This window comes from Sus scrofa, chromosome 7 (genome assembly GCF_054392235.1).
Source record: "Sus scrofa isolate SSC_HxYL_T2T_F1_AM1 chromosome 7, Sscrofa_HxYL_maternal_Yorkshire_Landrace_v2.0, whole genome shotgun sequence".
Classification (NCBI taxonomy): Eukaryota; Metazoa; Chordata; class Mammalia; order Artiodactyla; family Suidae; genus Sus; species Sus scrofa.
This window is the reverse complement of record NC_139389.1, coordinates 80,098,820-80,117,868: the sequence shown is the minus strand read 5'-3', so window position 1 is coordinate 80,117,868 and position 19,049 is coordinate 80,098,820. Positions and strand designations below refer to the sequence as shown.

The 19,049-nt window shown below is 34.2% G+C and overlaps 1 protein-coding gene across 5 annotated transcripts in view; it reads left to right on the top strand.

Annotated features, from left to right (window-relative positions):
- LOC106504458 (uncharacterized) overlaps positions 1 to 19,049 on the top strand; it is a 1,793,907-nt gene that overhangs the window by 1,234,735 nt on the left and 540,123 nt on the right. Inside the window, exons 10-11 of one of the 5 annotated variants that reach the window (XR_014810742.1) lie at positions 12,469 to 12,526; positions 15,059 to 15,082. The exons of 3 other annotated variants lie outside the window; for them this stretch is intronic. The gene's annotated coding sequence lies outside the window, so the exon portion shown is untranslated. The remainder of the gene's footprint in view (positions 1 to 12,468; positions 12,527 to 15,058; positions 15,083 to 19,049) is intronic. One more of the 5 variants, XM_084969048.1, reaches the window with a different exon arrangement.

Below are 19,049 nucleotides of genomic sequence, written 5' to 3'. Positions count from 1 at the left end.
TTCTGAGCTTTAATCTAGGGATAATGACAGTGATAATAGTATTTCATTATACAGTTAGAGTAAGAAAGAAAAGCACAACAAACCAAGATTTGAATGAATAAGGTATTTGTGTCAGCCTTGCTGTTTGCTTTGGCTTGGATTATATTTTGTTCTTTTTTCTTTTCTTTTTTTTTTTTGGCAGCTGCCGTTGCTCCAGCTGCAGTCAGCACAGAGTGAAACCTTAATCACATAGTCACACTGAAACGTGTTAACAAAAGTACAAATTAATAGATTTTTTTCATAAGTAAGATGTATTTCTAAGGTATCATTAATATGCTTCAGAATTTTAAAGTGAATGTGTTTTTATTCTTCCAACATATTGGAATTGGAGTCATGTCAAGATGTTCCCACTGTCAAAAACATGAGGAGGTTAAAATGGCTCTGTGTAGGGCAGTCACCTCAGGAGAAGAAGAACTAATAGAAAATAAATGGCAAGGTTTTTGTTTTTTTCTTTTGGCAATCATTTGTATGATAAGCTTATAATGTACCGGTTTCAATTCAGAAAGCACAGGAAAAATAAATAAATATGTGTGCACCACATTGGTAGCAAAGCACTAAGCATGCATGTTGTCAGAAATTCAATATCCCTTTCTTTCCTCTATATCCTCTACCAAACAGAAGATTTCACATAAATCAGAGACTTTAGGTGTATATGTGACTTGAGTACAATTTCCTTTTCTTTTGTTTTTGCTCGAGACTTAGAAAATCCAAAAAAGAGAGAGTCCAAGTATATTTCTGTTTTTACACATATTTTATTTAATCTATTTTTATCTGAGTATTTTAGAATAAGATATAAGAGGATAGTGATGGTATTGCATGAATTTGGAAACTAAAGTTTTTTAGACCAGATATTTTGCTTACCTGGATAATGGTTCACTTGTGATCAGGAACAATAAAATGTTTGAATAAATGAAATGTAGTTTTAACAGTACAAACACAATAGATAGATTGATGAACTATCTTATTTAATCCAAGTACCTAATTGCTAATTTTCACAAAATCTAAATTAGTGTGTAATTATTTTCTCTACAAAGGAATCAAAACAATATTTTTTAAATTAAGACACTGAGCACATAAAGTTATTCATCTTTGGCTGTAATAACATTTGTTTGCAGAAGGCATATATAGAATGTCAGTGGTAAAACACTGAGTAGTAAAAAAAATATTCAAATTTAAAAACCAAATGAACATCTATAACAGGAAGGTGGATACAAAAAAATGTGTTCCTTTTATATTTACAATTATCATGGATTCTAATATTTATAAAATACTTTGATAAACATTCACTGCTTTTTATTCCCTCAGAAATTCCATGAGCCAGGCTGACAAGCTGTTTTGTCCCCATTTTATCTCTGTTAAAAACTGAGCCTCAGAAGAAATGTGCTCCCCAGAATTACAGATGATTAAGGGCCAGATCAGTGTCTGTGTATTTTCCTATCCTATTTTTTTTTTAGTCCAAGTGTACTATGTTTCTACGGATATTTATTTCATTTCACTGTTCATGACTTTTATATCTGTATTCATACAGCAAAATAGTTGGCAAAATCCATTTCTAGGGATCAGAAATGAGGATCCAGAAACTACCAATTTCTGATGCTTTCTTTATCACTGGCTATGTAGTATTTCAAAAATCTCAGTGAGTATATCTGTCAAAGACTCATCCTACAGAAGAAAATTATAAATCCTAGACTAAGCAATTATTGATTAGATTCTTGAAATTTTAAATGAATTCAAGGAAATTTGCATAAATTGGAGTAACTTACAAAGAAAATAGATGAGAGATTTGGATATTATGAAAACTTTAAAGTATATTAAGGTAACATATTTCTGAAAAGATGGAAAACTAACATGATATGTGCTTCCTTTCATGACTGTAAGTCTGGAAATGTCATAGAAGTAAGAGGAAGGCTGATGAGTTTGATGCTAAATGCCCTTAGAGTTATGAACTATAGTGAGGTTAGTGAGTGGAGGAGATAGAACAGTAGAATAAAAAAAAGAAAAAAAAAAGTAGGCTTAGGGTAACAAAACAGGCTGTGGCAGAGGTTTGCATTTGTACCAATTTCCTTGCATTCATTTTTTTCCTGCCCATTCAAAATTTAGAGTACCTACTATGGGAAGAGTATTCTAAGAGGTGAGAATACAATAAAAAGCAAAAGGGCAAACCCCTGTCCAAACATAACTTCCATTCTAGTAGGAGGGAGAGGAATTGAGAAAGAGATCAGGAGTTCTTTTCATCACTCTGCAGAAATAAATCTGACTAGCATCCATAAGGACACAGGTTTAATCCCTGGCTTCACTCAGTAGGTTAAGGATCCATCTGGTGTTTTTCCCACTATTCATAAGATAAAGTCAAAATTCTTTAGTTTAATATTCCAAATATTTTATACTTTGTCCTGACCATTAACTTCTAATCATATATTCAAATATTCTTAATCATACTATTTTATCTACAATTTTTACATCCTGTAAATTTCTGAATGTTTTCGGCAATCCCTTCACCATCAATTTGTACACATGTTTTAAATCAACTGTAATGTATCCCTTCCTTTTCCTCATAAAATCATTTTCCCAGACCACATTCAAACTCTACTTCCTCTATTTACCTTTCTTTAATCACCGTAGCTCACAACAGCATCTCCCTCCTAGAAATTTCCCGGTATATTCCCCAGCACTTTTCTGCAAAGTTATTTTCTTTTTCTTTTTTCCTTTTTATAGCCAACCTGCAGCATATGTTAAGTTCCCAGGCCAGGGCTTGAATAGGAGCTGCAGCTGAAGGACTATGTCATGACCACAGCAACAATGATTTCAAGCCACATCTGCAACCCACTCCACAGCTTGCAGCAATGTCAGAACCCGAACCCACTGAGGGAAGCTAGGGATTGAACATGCATCCTCCCAGAGACAATGTTGGGTCTTTAACCTGCTAAGCCACAATGGGTAATCCCAAATTCTCTTATTTACATCTGTGTTTCTTATGTTTAGAACTGGATATTAAATTACGTTAAGGTAAAGACTCCATATGCTACCTACTCTTGTCACATGGAACACTGGGTAAAGCACTGTAGATATGTCAATTCTATAAAATATGGAGGGTTTGCTTTCTAGTTTCAAAATGAGTAGCTATGTGTTGATGTATCTCATTCTATTTTATTAGTGAACTTTCATTTACAAACATTTGTTAAAGGTGTCTTGAGGCTGTATTTGCATCTTTGATTTATTCTGTGGTAAAAATGAACAGTAAATAGAGAGAGCAACGGTGCTGTGCCAAACATAGGGAAGAGGGCTCAAGTTCCAGGACCTACTTGCCTTTTAGAATACACCCTTCCCTCTCTTCTTCCACCATGCATGAGGAGTCCATGGAGCAAGGGAATGTGTTCACATAATGTAAGTGTAATATTCATGCCTCTCTGTCAGTGCCAGTGTACAAGTACTCAAGACAATACGCCTCATAGGAAAAATAAAACAAAAGGTCCTAAAATTGCTTCCAAGAGCTCTTCAAGCCTCTTGCCCAAGTCTGCCCTCTTGAATATAAACTGGTGTGCAAAACCCTGGGCCAAGGGGGTAGCTAATTGAGAGGAAGCCGGAGAGTAGACTGAAGTATCTTCTTGAATGGATATAAAGCCCTTCATCTTGCAAAATGAAAATGGGGGCAGGAAGAGAGTGGAGACACACTTCAGGCTTAGGGCAGCTTTTCTCAATCCCCACAGTCCAGCGTGGAACTCTAAATAGTCCATGAATTCAGGATTCCAACTTGGCTTTTCAGGTTGTTATTGAATGATCTTTGTCATTTTAGGATCATAGACCATACTTAATCTAACAATTTTTTAACTTGATTTAGGCATGTGATACCAGGGGCTAAATTTACACTTCTTCCCCAGTCCCGCAAATGCTAGGTGGAGGCCTGGATAGATTAAGTTTACTTTAATATTATGAGAAACTTTTTTTTCCTTCAGTAGAGTCAAATGTGCAATTTCTTATTTCATCCATTAAATTTTATAAAGGCATTTTCTTTCTGCTAGTGAAAGAGCAGACTCAGGTTTGGAGGCAATTAGGATTTCCATCACATTTGATCCCTATGGTATATCTAGATTTATTTAAGAACAAATGGGCATGGACTTAGTATTATTTATAAATAGCTTCCTTTACCTTCACTTCCAAATTAATAAATAAAAATAAATTAGGAAAAACACAGTATACAATACTTTAGCTATTTCTAAATGTGAAAATAAAGTAATATCATTCAGCAGCCTAGTAATTTATGCAATGAAAGTGTAGTCCCAAACTTTATATCATTCAGCAATACTTACTCTTCTCTAAGTATATTTGTATACTATTTACCTCAATTAAAAAATGCTGACCATATCTAGAATAAGTGAAAAATGACCTAGTCACTATATTTTGATCTTGCAATCAGAAATTATACTTAATACAATATAAATGATTAGGCAAGAGTTCCTTTTATACTGTTTTCATCTTTGTTCTTTTTTTTTTTTAACCATTTTTGATTTAATGAAATTCAGCCTATATTTGCTATGGATTAAACATTTGTCTGTTATATAGCAGTATCTCCTTAGAGGAAGATTGATTGGATTCTAATTTTAAGTCATTTAAGAAGCTATAGAAAAAATGAAAAGGGGCTAGGTACTGGTTTTGAGTATTAATGGTCTACTTTTAAAGTGGCACACAAAGTGCCATACAAGTAACTCTCATTACTGAGTGAAAACTGTATACATGAAAATCCTCCCATTGAACTTGAAGAATTTCCCATTCCTGTCAAAATCTTTTCTTACTGGCATATTCATAAAGCAGTATTGTCCATTTATATCTTTCAGCAATCAATTTAGTCTATTATTTTCATTAATATGTATGTATATTACAATGGAAACCTTTCAAAATTTTGCATTTTCATTTTATACTTCAAGTTTTTGATTTTTTATTTTATGTCAGTCTAATTCTGACACTTTACCCTCAGCTGTCTAATACCCCTGCAATTCAGCATGTTTATTCCCCCACCATTGCATTTGAGTACAATATTCTCAAAAAGAGCAAGCAATAATTAAAGCAAGAGGTAAACAGTATTCTAAGAAATTACATATATATGTATGTATATGTGTATATACATGTATAGAGACAAGGAGAGAGAGAAAGTAGGAAAAATCAAGCCTAGGGAAAATTATAACTGTATTTAAGATACAAGGTACATACATATATTAATACTTTAAATATTTAAAAGTAGTACTTCTGGATGGATCTAAGCACATTACTCATAAATTCAATTTATAAATTGTAAAATAACATGGTGATTTATAAAATTTTACAGAATATTATTAAAAACTGGCTCTTTAATAACCTATTTTGGTCTACAAAAATTCAAGGAAACAAAATACATACACTCTCTAACTTTTGTATAGCCCTAGATGTTGCCTTCTGTAATGTTTTTGAAAGAAATAATGTATATAGGGAGTTCCCATCCTGGCTCAGTGGTTAATGAATCTGACTAACATCCTCAAGGGTGCGGGTTCGATTCCTGGCCTTGCTCTTTGGGTTGAGGATCCAGCGTTGCCGTGAGCTGTGGTGTAGGTTGCAGATGCGGCTTGGATCCTACGTTGCTGTGGCTGTGGCTGACAGCTACAGCTCTGACTTGACCCCTAACCTGGAAACATCCATATGCTGGGGATATGGCCCTAAAAAGCAAATAATAATAATAATAATGTATATAAACTTAAAATCATTAGATCATGCAACTCATGATAGAGAATCATTAACAGCATATAATGATAAGAATTGTTATTTTTATTTCAATATATATTATTAACAATTATTTAAGCAATTAACTACAGTTTATTCAATGAGTCAGTAGACAATAAAATGTTGTGGGAGTATAAAAGTTTTAAAGTTTTAAAGTTTTTTGGGAAGCTTTATAAAATCAGTAAGAGAATTCCAGTATACCCATTGAATAAGTGATATCATTAGTATAGGAAACATAACTTGCATTCTTCTGCTCATGATAGTTTGTCTGCTGAAATGACATACTCATTTGATTTGAAATCCTTTGACCCTCCTTAGCAATAATGTCCATATCTATCTTCTGGTTTAATGCTAGGCAGAGTTTAAGAAACATGCAGTGATGTCTTTTGTGTGTATGTGAACTTGACCAAATACTGTATTTTACGATAAGGATATACCACCACAAGATTTGCGTTAGAATTGTGGAGCGTCCATATTTCTGATCTCTAAATCTCAGGGATTTTCTATAAACATTTAAAAATCTCACCATTTTGGAATTGAATTAGAGATAAATGTTACAAAGTGTGCTCCAATATTCCCTAAGAGAGACATGCAAATCATTTAAATATTCTATTAAAAAATAAGTCCATTGCAATTGAAATATAGACCAAATGATTCCAAGCAAATTTGCCACTGTTCTGAATAATTTTACAGATGCCATAAAAACTATTTTCTAAATATTTTCACATTCTTGGAATGGGAGATAATGTGGCAACATTACCTACTGCATATTAACTAATTAACATTAGCTCAAGTGAGTATTGTCTATTACAGGTGAATATACTTCTCGACCCTTTCATTAAAGAAGTATAGGACCATAGACATCTCCCTGTGAGAAGAACAGATATTGATCCACTTTGACTTGAAATGTTTATATAAATTTAGATATCTTTGATACTTTTCCACCTGTAATGGGTGCAATCTTTTTACTTATGTTCATAAAGTATATTTCAATCAGCAAAAGAGTAGTCAGTACTAGAAGAAGAGTAAGAAATTTATGGCAGAGTTGCTGTTAAAATATATCTAGATGAAACTATCTGAGGAAGCTTTTGAAGTTTTATATTCTTCTTTTTCTCTTCACATAGTTTTTTTTCTTTTCTTTTCATCTCCATCTTCCCCTATGGTTAGTGATTATCAATGATAGTTTTAATGTCTGAATGATTTAGGATAAGGAGAATGTTAACTTGTATTTTAGAAATAGGATAATTTTTTAGATCAAGAACTCTCATATTTCTTGGTATTATGAATGTAGAAATTTTTTCTTTTTAGGCCAGGTTTTAATGAATTTTTATTTAAATATAGTTATTTTATAATGTGTTTATTTCAGGTATACAGTAAATTAATTATTATACATATATATACACAAAATATATGTTATTATTTTTTAATTCTCTTCCATTATGTTATTACAGGATATTTAGTAGAGCTCTCTGTGATATACAGTAGGTCCTGTTGGTTATCAATTTTATGTATGTATATTTTAATCCCAATCTCCAAATTTATCTCTTCCTCCTTTTAGTAACAACATTTTTTTCTATGTCTTTGAGTCTATTTCTGTTTTGTAAATAAGTTCACTTGTATATCCTTTTTTTAGATTCCACATATAAGTGGTAATATGTAATATTTGTCTTTTTCTGTCTGGCTTACTTCACTTAGTGTGATAATCTCTGGGTTGCTGTAAATGACATTATTCTATTCATGTTAAAATGATTTTGCCTTTCTAAAGTAGCTAACATACTCTTTATTATTCCCCATGCTCTTGCTGCATTGGACTAATTAAGTTGCAAAGCTTATCTTTTTCATGGATGCCTTCACTTATTTATATAAACACAATCTCTTATTTTAAAAATAATTCTGGGAGTTCCCATCGTGGCGCAGTGGTTAACGAATCCGACTAGGAACCATGAGGTTGCGGGTTCGGTCCCTGCCCTTGCTCAGTGGGTTAAGGATCCGGCGTTGCTGTGAGCTGTGGTGTAGGTTGCAGACGCGGTTCGGATCACGCATTGCTGTGGCTGTGGCGTAGGCCAGTGGCTATAGCTCCGATTCGACCCCTAGCCTGGGAACCTCCATATGCCGCGGGAGCGGCCCAAGAAATAGCAACAACAACAACAACAACAACAACAACAACAACAAAAGACAAAAAAAATAAATAAATAAAAGTAATTCTGCCCTCCACATGAAACAGTCTCTTGGTCATGTTTCTGTTGAGGATTTTGTTAACTGTCAATTTCAAAATAAAGATTTTTTGAAAGCTGCATGTAGTGCAGAGAGGTCCCTCATACCCCTTCACCCAGTTTTCCAGTGGTTATATTTTTAGCAACTATAGTCAATTTTGAAACTAGGGAATTGACATTTGTAAAATGTGTGTCTACAGTTCTGTGTCATGTTATCAGTCATGTAGATTCCTATAACCACCACTACATTTTTTTGCTTCAAGTCAAACATAATTTAGAAAAAACACAGAGGGAGGAGTTCCTGTCATGGCGCAGTGGTTAACAAATCTGACTAGGAACCATGAGGTTGCGGGTTAGACCCCTGGCCTTGCTCAGTGGGTTAAGGATCTGGCATTGCCGTGAGCTGTGGTGTAGCTCACAGACATGGCTCGGATCCCGAGTTGCTGTGGCTCTGGCGTAGGCTGGCGGCTACAGCTCTGATTAGACCCCTAGCCTGGGAACCTCCATATGCCGTGGGAGCGGCCCTAGAAAAGGCAAAAAAAAAAAAAAGACAAAAACACACACAAAACAACAACAACAACAAAAACAAAAAACAAAAACAAAAGCACAGAGGGAAATATATTGTATAACCATATTTTGGTCTTTTTATTGTTCATTCTTCCTTCATGATGATGTAAGACACCTTCTTTTATCATGTTATTTTTGATTTAAGAGCTTCTTTTGGCCATTTTTTTAGGGGTAGGGTCTACTAGTTACAAAAGTTTAGTTTTCCTTCTGCTGATAATGTCTTTAATTCCCTTAGTGTCTGAAAGAAAATTTTGCCCAATATGGTATTTTGGGTTGACAGTTCTTGCCTTTGAACACCTGAAAAATATGTCACATTTCTCTGGCTTTCATAGTTTCTGATGAGAAATCCACTTTAATTCAGATTGTTTTTCCTCTCTAAGTTTATATTCTCACTGCTTTCAAGATTTTTTTCCTCCGCTTTGTTTTCTGAAGTTGTATGTTTGTTTGACTTCTGTTTTGGTATGAATATCATTGGGTTTATCTTTTTGAGATTTGCTGAATTCTTGAATCTTAGCTTGTTTTTTGCCAAACTTGGAAAATTTTAGCCATTATTTCTTCAAAGATACTTTTAGCCCCACTGTTTTTCTCCTTTCTAAGACTCTGATGATATAAATATTGGATTTTATTTTTTGTTTCAGCATCACACGTCCTTGAAGCTCTCAGCTTTTTGTTTGTTGTTTTCTGTTTTCAGACTATTTTCTCTTTGTTCTTCAGACTGAATAATTTGTATTGTTCTTTTTTCAAGTTCACTTATTCTCTCTTCTGTCATCTTTTTTCTATTTAGAATATTGAGGGTTTTTTAAAAAATTTAGTTATTAACATTGTCTCTTCCAAAATTCTACTTTGTTATTTGTATCTACTATTTCTTTGTAAAGCTTCCTGTTTGTTTCATTAGTTTCAAGCATATTCATAACTATTCATTAAAATAGTTGTAGGAGTTCACTTGTGTTGCAGCATGTTAAGCATCTGGAATTGTCAATGCTGTGGCTGTGGTCACTGCTGTAGTGTGGGTTCAGTCCCTGACCTGGGAACTTCCACATGCCACAGGCATTGCCAGAAAAAAAAATTTTTTTTAATGGTGGCTTTGAAATCCTTGTTGAATAAATCTAATATATAGGTCACCTGTATGTTAGCATATGTTATCTTCTCATTGAAGATATGACTTTTCTGTTTCTTCTCATGCTGAGTAATTTTCCATGCATCCAGAGCATTTTGAATATCCTAAGACTGTATTTTATTTAAATTTTGGTTAATAAACCTCCTCTGACATGACACAGGGTAAAAATAGAAGCTGCCTTGTTACTGCTATGTGAGAATCAAAGTCCATGTTCCACACTCAAACTTCTTTTGGAAGGCAACATGCTTCTTATTTTTGCTCATTGTGTGGTCTGCACAAAGAGAGGGCAGGAATCAGGAGGTCTTGGTCCTTGTTACCACCATACGGTTGTAAAAGTTCCAGTTTCTCATTAGGTTTCCTTTGACACCACCCTGGTGGGGAAGGAGATGTGCATGTTGTTACATTTCATGGGAAAGAAAATAAAGTCCTGAATTCCCACTTTGACTTCTCTGATACCACAAGACAGAGGTTGGGGCAGGGTCTATTAATTTTGTTTTGTTTTGTTTTGTTTTTTTATAACATGATACCAAATAGCTTTGCATAAATACATGCTAAACTAAGAGGACAGATCCCACTGAAGATATGTAATTAAAGTTATAATGTATATTTATAGGTCATATTTCACAGTTGCATTGAAAGTGGCTAAAAAGGGAAATTAAAAGTTAGATCTAGCTATTATGCTAGAAGGACTTAAAATGCATAGAATGGCATCATCAAAAATAATTGCTATTTAAATCTCGTCTTTTTCATTGCATAACATGAAATATCGGTTATCTGTTACTTTTCGGTAAATACTCAGGTTTCTTTAAGTTTGAAAATACATTAGGGTTATTAATACTATTAATCCCAATAGTATTGCCTCCACTGATACTACATTTACATTTTGAGAACATAAATTTTCAAATAATTTATTTTTCATGTATTCAAAATATATCAACAGTTCTATATTGTATGAAGGACAGTCATTCCACTGTTCTAAAGCAGCTTGTAAAATACAATGTACAAATTGGAGAAAATGTGTAAGAAGCAGGCCAAAAAAAATCTTAGAAACAGGCCAAAAAAAAAATCTTTCTAAGCAGCTCTACTGATAAAGAGGAGATGCAGTCTCTCCTCTCTATTGAGTTGATTCAATGAGGTTCAGTGCATGTAGTTGTCACTGGAATATAAACCAACAAAAATATGATAGATGGAATGAAAATATCCAAGGTTCAAGTGTCTATTTTGTTCTGCTGAATCTGGCTATTTTTTTTTTTTTTATTATTTTCCCACTGTACAGCAAGGGGGTCAGGTCATCCTTAGATGTATACATTGCAGTTACAGTTTTTTCCCCCACCCTTTCTTCTGTTGCGACATGAGTATCTAGACATAGTTCTCAATGCTATTCAGCAGGATCTCCTTATAAATCTATTCTAGGTTGTGTCTGATAAGCCCAAGCTCCCCATCCCTCCCACTCCCTCCCCCTCCCATCAGGCAACCACAAGTCTCTTCTCCAAGTCCATGATTTTCTTTTCTGAGGAGATGTTCATTTGTGCTGGATATTAGATTCCAGTTATAAGTGATATCATATGGTATTTGTCTTTGTCTTTCTGGCTCATTTCACTCAGTATGAGAGTCTCTAGTTCCATCCATGTTGCTGCAAATGGCATGATGTCATCCGTTTTTATGGCTGAGTAGTATTCCATTGTGTATATATACCACATCTTCCGAATCCAATCATCTGTCGGTGGACATTTGGGTTGTTTCCATGTCCTGGCTATTGTGAATAGGGCTGCAATGAACATGCGGGTGCATGTGTCTCTTTTAAGTAGAGCTTTGTCCGGATAGATGCCCAAGAGTGGGATTGCAGGGTCATATGGAAGTTCTATGTATAGATTTCTAAGGTATCTCCAAACTGTTCTCCATAGTGGCTGTACCAGTTTACATTCCCACCAGCAGTGCAGGAGGGTTCCCTTTTCTCCACAGCCCCTCCAGCACTTGTTATTTGTGGACTTCTTAATGATGGCCATTCTGACTGGTGTGAGGTGGTATCTCATGGTAGTTTTGATTTGCATTTCTCTTATAATCAGCGATGTTGAGCATTTTTTCATGTGTTTGTTGGCCATCTGTATATCTTCCTTGGAGAAATGTCTATTCAGGTCTTTTGCCCATTTTTCCATTGATTGATTGGCTTTTTTGCTGTTGAATTGTATAAGTTGCTTGTATATTCTAGAGATTAAGCCCTTGTCAGTTGCATCATTTGAAACTATTTTCTCCCATTCTGTAAGTTGTCTTTTTGTTTTCTTTTTGGTTTCCTTTGCTGTGCAAAAGCTTTTCAGTTTGATGAGGTCCCATGGGTTTATTTTTGCTCTAATTTCTATTGCTTTGGGAGACTGCCCTGAGAAAATATTCATGATGTTGATGTCAGAGAGTGTTTTGCCTATGTTTTCTTCTAGGAGTTTGATGGTGTCCTGTCGTATATTTAAGTCTTTCAGCCATTTGGAGTTTATTTTGGTGCATGGTGTGAGGGTGTGTTCTAGTTTCCTTGCTTTGCATACAGCTGTCCAGGTTTCCCAGCAATGCTTGCTGAATAGACTTTCCTTTTCCCATTTGATGTTCCTGCCTCCCTTGTCAAAGATTAATTGACCATAGGTGTCAGGGTTTATTTCCAGTGAATCTGGCTATTTTTTTCTTTTCTACCACATATGAAGACACTCTCCTGAAGACTCACAGATATATATCAAATATAATGGTTTTCCTTTGTAATTTTCATTTTATTTGTCATTTAGTATCCTCATTTTTGCCCAGGTTTCTCTTCCTTAGCTCTCTCGTCATTTGTGCTATGTGTTGAATTCTGCCTTCACTGGTGAGTAGCACATATACATTTAACAATATATTAACCTGATTACTTGTCCTCCCTGTAAACAATATGTAAACATACATGAAGTACAGATATGATTTTTTGTATCACGTTTAGTCCTATCTTTGTCTAGAGCTTAATTTGGCCTTTAATTTTATTTTAGCAAACTTGTATCAAATATTGTCATGCATTTAACTATTTATTGTAGCACCAACACAAAAGACAAGTGAAAGTTGTGAAGCCTATACTTTCCACCACTTTAAGGTGTCTATGCAGATCATTATGTATTCCTCGCCATAGGTCAGTTGCTTAGCGACCAGAGAAGTAGAGAACTACTAATTGAAAGTATTCCGTATTGCTGGCAACGTTTGCTGCAGGACGTTCAACTTAAAAATAACGGAGACTATGTCAGATAAAAATGTTGCCGGGGATGAAAGAAAACCAGTTCCAATGTTATAGCAGTAGGAATGGTTATTATTTACTTATATGTAGTAGTTTTGTTTGCAAGATGTTTTGCTATTTCTTATGAGAAATTATTATTAAATCCATGTTTATCCTTAAAAATCATCTATACGGTCAGAATAAAACTCAGAGTTGAAATATCTGTTAGGAAGAAACATGAAGCAAAATAGAAGACAAAATAGAAAGAAAAGAAAAGGAGGAAGGAGAAGAAACAAAGAGCACTAAGTTAGAGCTAGTTTCCATGATATAAGTAACACTAGCTGTATGGACTTCTCTGAGTACATATTATACTTTATAATAGAAACAAAAGAGGAGGAGGAGGTAGAATAGGGAAAGAAGAAGAAAGAGGTAGAAGAAGAAGAGAAATAAAGCCAAATATGTAGGGGAAAGAAAATTGAAAGAAAAAAGTAGCAGCACTATATATGAATGGATTCAAAACATTAATTTACTACCAGTCTTTTAAGCCTTCTAACATAAAGGTTAAATAAAATCAGGATTATTTTCTAATTTCTCAACATAACATTCAATTTATGTGTCCAAGAAAATAGATGAGTGATCATTGTATGCCTGCCTTCATTCAATAAAAAAGGCTAGGTCAGGGAAAGAAAACCCACCCTTCGCAAAACCAAGATGAAGTTACCAAGTTGGCTCAATTCGTTTTTAGCTTATTTGCTATAAGAATTCTAATACAATTTTGTGTTTGTGGATTTTTCTCATACTCCACAGACATATATGCATAAAAGCGTGTGTGTGATTTGAATAAATTTTTTAAGAAATTATTTGTAGTAATAGCCAGTTGTTATTTGTGTATTTAAGCAGATTATATCTAGTAATGGCTGAAAAACAGGATATATATTAATTTTATGTCCACTAATCTGGTGCCTAACTATACATCTTATGTGGATTGCAAATATTTGTAAAAAACTCAAAATATATCTAAATGTTCAAACCCACAGCTGATCATAATTTAATTGTTAATATCAGAAGCCATTTCAACATCATACATGGTCATTATAAATATCAGTTGTCTGCAGTGATCTGAAGACAAAGGTTATAAAAGATGCTCTTCATCTATTTGGTACTTATGATACAACCTTTTAAAATAAATCCCAGAGATTAGATTGTCATTTGTCTGTTCTCATAAAAGTGGAGCGTAGAACATGTTAAAATTCCAGTTCAGCTCTTTGTATTCTGGCTATACTAATGCAGAATTTTAATTAAACTTTCTCTTTGGGTATTCACAAAAAGTAGTTTCTATTTACCTAAGGATAGCTTGCGTATTTTTTACCCCAAAATTTAAAGTTAATGAAAGTTGAGATTAAAAGACACAGGAGAGTTGATCAAAATTCTTAATTGGTGGAAAGAGGTCAGCTCTGCCTTTGCTATAGCATATTGACTGGCATTCTATCCATAATCTGTTTTGTCTATCCTTGTTTTAAAAGTAAATACTTGAAGATAATGATAGCTGATTACAGTTTTCTGTTGCTGTGTAACAAATCACTCTAAAACATAGCAGCTTAAAACAACAACTAAGCAACAAGCATTTTTGTGCTTGCTGTTCTGCAGTCTGGGCTGGATTCAGCTGTGTGTCTTGTCTTTCTTCCAAATGGTTTTGACTAGTTTCTCCAATGTGTTTGTATTCATTAGGCAGCTCTACTGGGACTATAGGTTCCAGGATGGCCCCATTTATGTGTCAGGCATGAGTTGACTAGAAGACAAGGCTATCCTTTTTGTTTTCCTGGTCCTTCATCTCCTGGACATTTTCTACATCTCAGGACTGTGAAAGAATAGAAGGAAACTACAAAGCCTCCTTATGCCTGGGATAAAAACTTGTTCAGTGTCATTCCTGCTGTATTCTCTTGGCTCAAATAACTCCTAGGCTAACCTAGTTCAGGCTGGGAGGACACTGCAAGGACATGAATTCAAGAGGCATCATGATTCATTGAGGATCATTTGGTAATAATATGTGTTAAGGTTACAATTTGTTGAAATATAACCTGTGTGTAAAGACAATATATCTTTGTGTTTTACAAGAAACTTGGTGGCTTAAAATAACAGAAATTCATTCTCTTGCAGTTCTGGAGGCCAGAGGTCTAAAGTGTAAGTATTTGTGGTGTTGGTTCCTTCTGGAAGCTCTGAGAGAATTCATTCAACATTGTTAGCAATTCTTGGTATGTTTAGGTTGTTAGATACATCGCTTTAGCCTCTGCCTCTGTCTTTTTATGGTCTTCTTCTGTCTCTCTCTCTGTCCTCTTATCACAACACTCAGCACTGGATTTAGAACTCATCATAACCCAGGACTATTTCCTCTTAGATCCTTACTTTATATTTTCAAAGAACTTTATTCCAAGTAAGGTCACATTTTGAGGTTCTAGGTAGACATAACTTTTGAGGGGTACACCATTCAACCCACTATATTTCTGCATCAGATCTTATAACTTTCCCCTGCTTTTAGTAATCTCTACTACAAAGAACTTGAATTTGGACAAGTTCATATCCACGCATATTTAGAGCAGCATTTCTCAAAGTGTATTCCTCAGGAACAAGTTCTAAAAGTTGCTCTATGAGTAAAGGGTTTCTTGGTCACAAAATTTTGGGAAGTATTACTTACTATTAATAGTTCCTGGAAATTCGCACTATGCTTTAATTTATTAAAGAGAAAACATTCAGGAAAAAACATGTACAGTTTTTAGGAAGCACTTTTTTTTTCCTAAATGCATATAGACATTGACCATGGAGCACCTCCATACTTATTCAGGTAATACCTATCAATACCTCTCAGAACCAGGTTTACATGTACCAAAGTTTCTGATCTGAACTGTGGTATAGACTGTATAATATTAGTTTCAGAATGTTGAACAAAATCAACTACGTTTGTTAGTGAACCTTTTAATCATCTCCTTCCTGGTCCTTGAACAAGCCCTTTCAATGCTTGAAATGTTATTTCTCTTCTTGCTGGTTAATTTCTATTTGTCCTTTAGAATTCTGATTGGAGGTCATTTTCAAAAGAAAGGTTTTAACTCCCCCAAGATTCCATTAGATGTTCTTCCAGTGTTTTGTTTTGTTTTTTTTTTTTAATAGCTCCCTGTTCTTAACATTAATATATCACTAAAACACTGTACTGTAATTACCTTCTTTTGTGTTCTTTATTTAGTGTCCAACTCTATGCTTGTTGAGGTTAAGAATCTTATTTGTCACTGAATCCTGGGATATGACTAGTATTTAATCAATGTTTGTTGAATGAATGGATGAGAAAATTTGACATTTGGTAGAAGTAGATTAATACACCTAAGCAGTACATATAATCTAGAAAGAGCATTTAGTTATAAGATATTTTGCTTGGAAATCACTTTTTGCTTTCAAAATAATGTCACATAAAGTTGTTTATTTCCCACAGTTTGCCACAATCATCCTTACAACTTCACTCTTTCTGTCATATATGTCCACCACTAAACAATGGGCCAGTAGAGTTGTTAAAAAAAGACACCAAGTAAATCTTATTAGCCACTTGGTAAAATAAGTTTAAAAAAATTAAATCCCTTTGACTCAATTACCAATATAAATGACCAAGTCCATTTATATTACTTGGATTTATAGTTTTCTCTAAGAAATGGTGTTAAATTTGACTAATCAATCTATGCATTTTAAGAAGAAGAAAAAAAAGTTCCCTTTTGAACAGCCTCTACACAAGTACCTTTACACCCTTTCCCATAGTTTCTTTAGAAACAATAGCTCTCTTGTTTTCTATAGTCATTCAGATTTATCCAAACCTGTGGACAATTAAACAACAAAAAAAAAACTGAGCTGACAACTCAATCAATGGAATCAACCAAGAGAAGGAAATTTTAGACAGTGCACATACTTTTCTACTAGTCCTTCCTGGTCCTTGAACAAGCCCTTTCAATGCCTGAAATGTTATTTCTCTTCTTGCTGGTGATACTTACCTCCAGCATTCCTGCCCCTAAGACACACACATTGCTATAGAAAACTTAATTATGACATAAATAATGAAAACTTCATATTCAAAGATTTCCAGAATTTCCAAACACTTTTGCCAGTATAAAATATAACAGCCTAAGAATGAGTTTGCACAGGGTCATTTTCTTTTACATGGCTTGAAAACAAGGTGGGTTTTTTTTTTGCTTTTTAGGGCTGTGTGAACGGCATATGAAAGTTCCCAGGCTAGGGGTCAAATTGGAGCTATAGCTGCTGGCCTACACCACAGCCACAGCAACTCAGGATCTTAGTAGTATTTGCAACCTACACCATAGCTCATGGCAATGCCAGATCCCTGACCCACTGAGTGGGGCCAGGGATTGAGCCTGCATCCTCAGGGATACTAGTCAAATTCATTTCTGCTGTGCCACAATGGGAACTCCTGAAAACTAGTTTTAACGACAGTCATACCTGATAAATAATAAAGTTTCCAGGAGTAAAAAATAATTTCCTTGATATAAAGAATTCATCCTATTGAGTATATTATCCCTGAAGTCTAGGCTTCAATTTAACAAAATGGATTTATCAATTTCCTCTATTATTTGGGTAAAATTCATATTCCAAAAAATTACTTTATTTTTAAATTACAGTTAAAAATTATTAACTGTACTGTTAATAATCTTAGTTGCAAGTTGAGATTAGAATATACAGTAGGTTCCTAAAACTCTACCAAATATTATTTGTACTGAGTAGAATTAAGTTAAATCATTGTGTTAACCTTTTAATCACATTTATTGACTTTTTCCATATATTCTTCTTCTGGTTGGATATAATAGCAAAAGTAAGTGTACATCCCTGGTTGCTCTCTTGACAATTACAGCTGGGTCACACCTAACCCACGTAGGGTTTTATAATAAGGGCATGTTTAAAAAATTAGTGCTGAACTTCCAAACCTACACAGAATAGAATTTGAAGCATTTTTCCTCAGAAAAAATACTTTATCATTTTGTATTTGCAACTATTCTTTAAACCCATAACCTACAAAAGCCCACCTAAGTGAAGTCAGAGGCAATATTTCAATAAGTTAACTTTCACAGATAACTTCAGCTAATGGGAACATTTTCCTGCTTTAATTGGCTAGGAGGGACCTGACCTAAGAAAGAGTAAATACTGTTTTAAGAAGTGAGAAAACATACATGAGACTCTTTGTTCTCCCTTGTCATGATCACATGCCATCCCAAGTGGAACACTGTAGCTTCAATAGATCATATGAGAAAAGAATTGCTTTATGTCATACCCAATAATGAAAAGTCTCACAAAACCATATGTAGTTATCTGATAACCTGGACTCCTCAGTCTAAAATAATCTATTACACCAAGTCCTAGCAAATATGAATTTTTTAGAATATACTTGACTTCTTCTGATGGGATTCATATCTATCATATATTGAAAGACAGTTAGTAGACCCAGCAGAAAAGACTTCAAATATTTTTATTTCCTGTGGAAGTCTGGGAATCTGTTGACTCCCTAGATGTTCTGTTTCAAGTCTTTTATGTGTTGTTTTCTCTTACTTATTTTTCCTCACATACACACAAGCTATTTTCTTGCCTATTGTGTGTACTTGGCAGATTTTCTGGGCACAGTGCCCAGTTGGTTTAATGTGTGCTTATTATTGTCTATAGTGCCTTTGATTTTGTTTTGGAAATGGGCATTCTATAAATTATTAATGATTATTATTGTACTTTAGATTCCATTTTTTCTTTTGGAATTTAGAAACAAAGCACGAACATTGAACCCAATGGATAATAACCAAGAATATCAAAGCTATACCCAATGCCCAACTCTAAGGGAGGAGATTAAAGACTATTTCAGGGTAAACAAAACAGTATTATTCCTGTAACAGTTAAAACAAACAAAAGTAAACATTAAGGACTAAATTTATCACTTGACAAAATGCTCATAACATCATTTTTTCTCCTTTTACTATCTAAATATTATCCATAAATTTTTGGTCAGTATCCATGGGTAAACATATTCTTTAGATATAGAAAGCCTGAGAAAGTGCTAAGTTCTCTCCTCTAGTTCACAAGAATTTGTGTACCTTATGTAGTATGAGACACTAGCAAACAT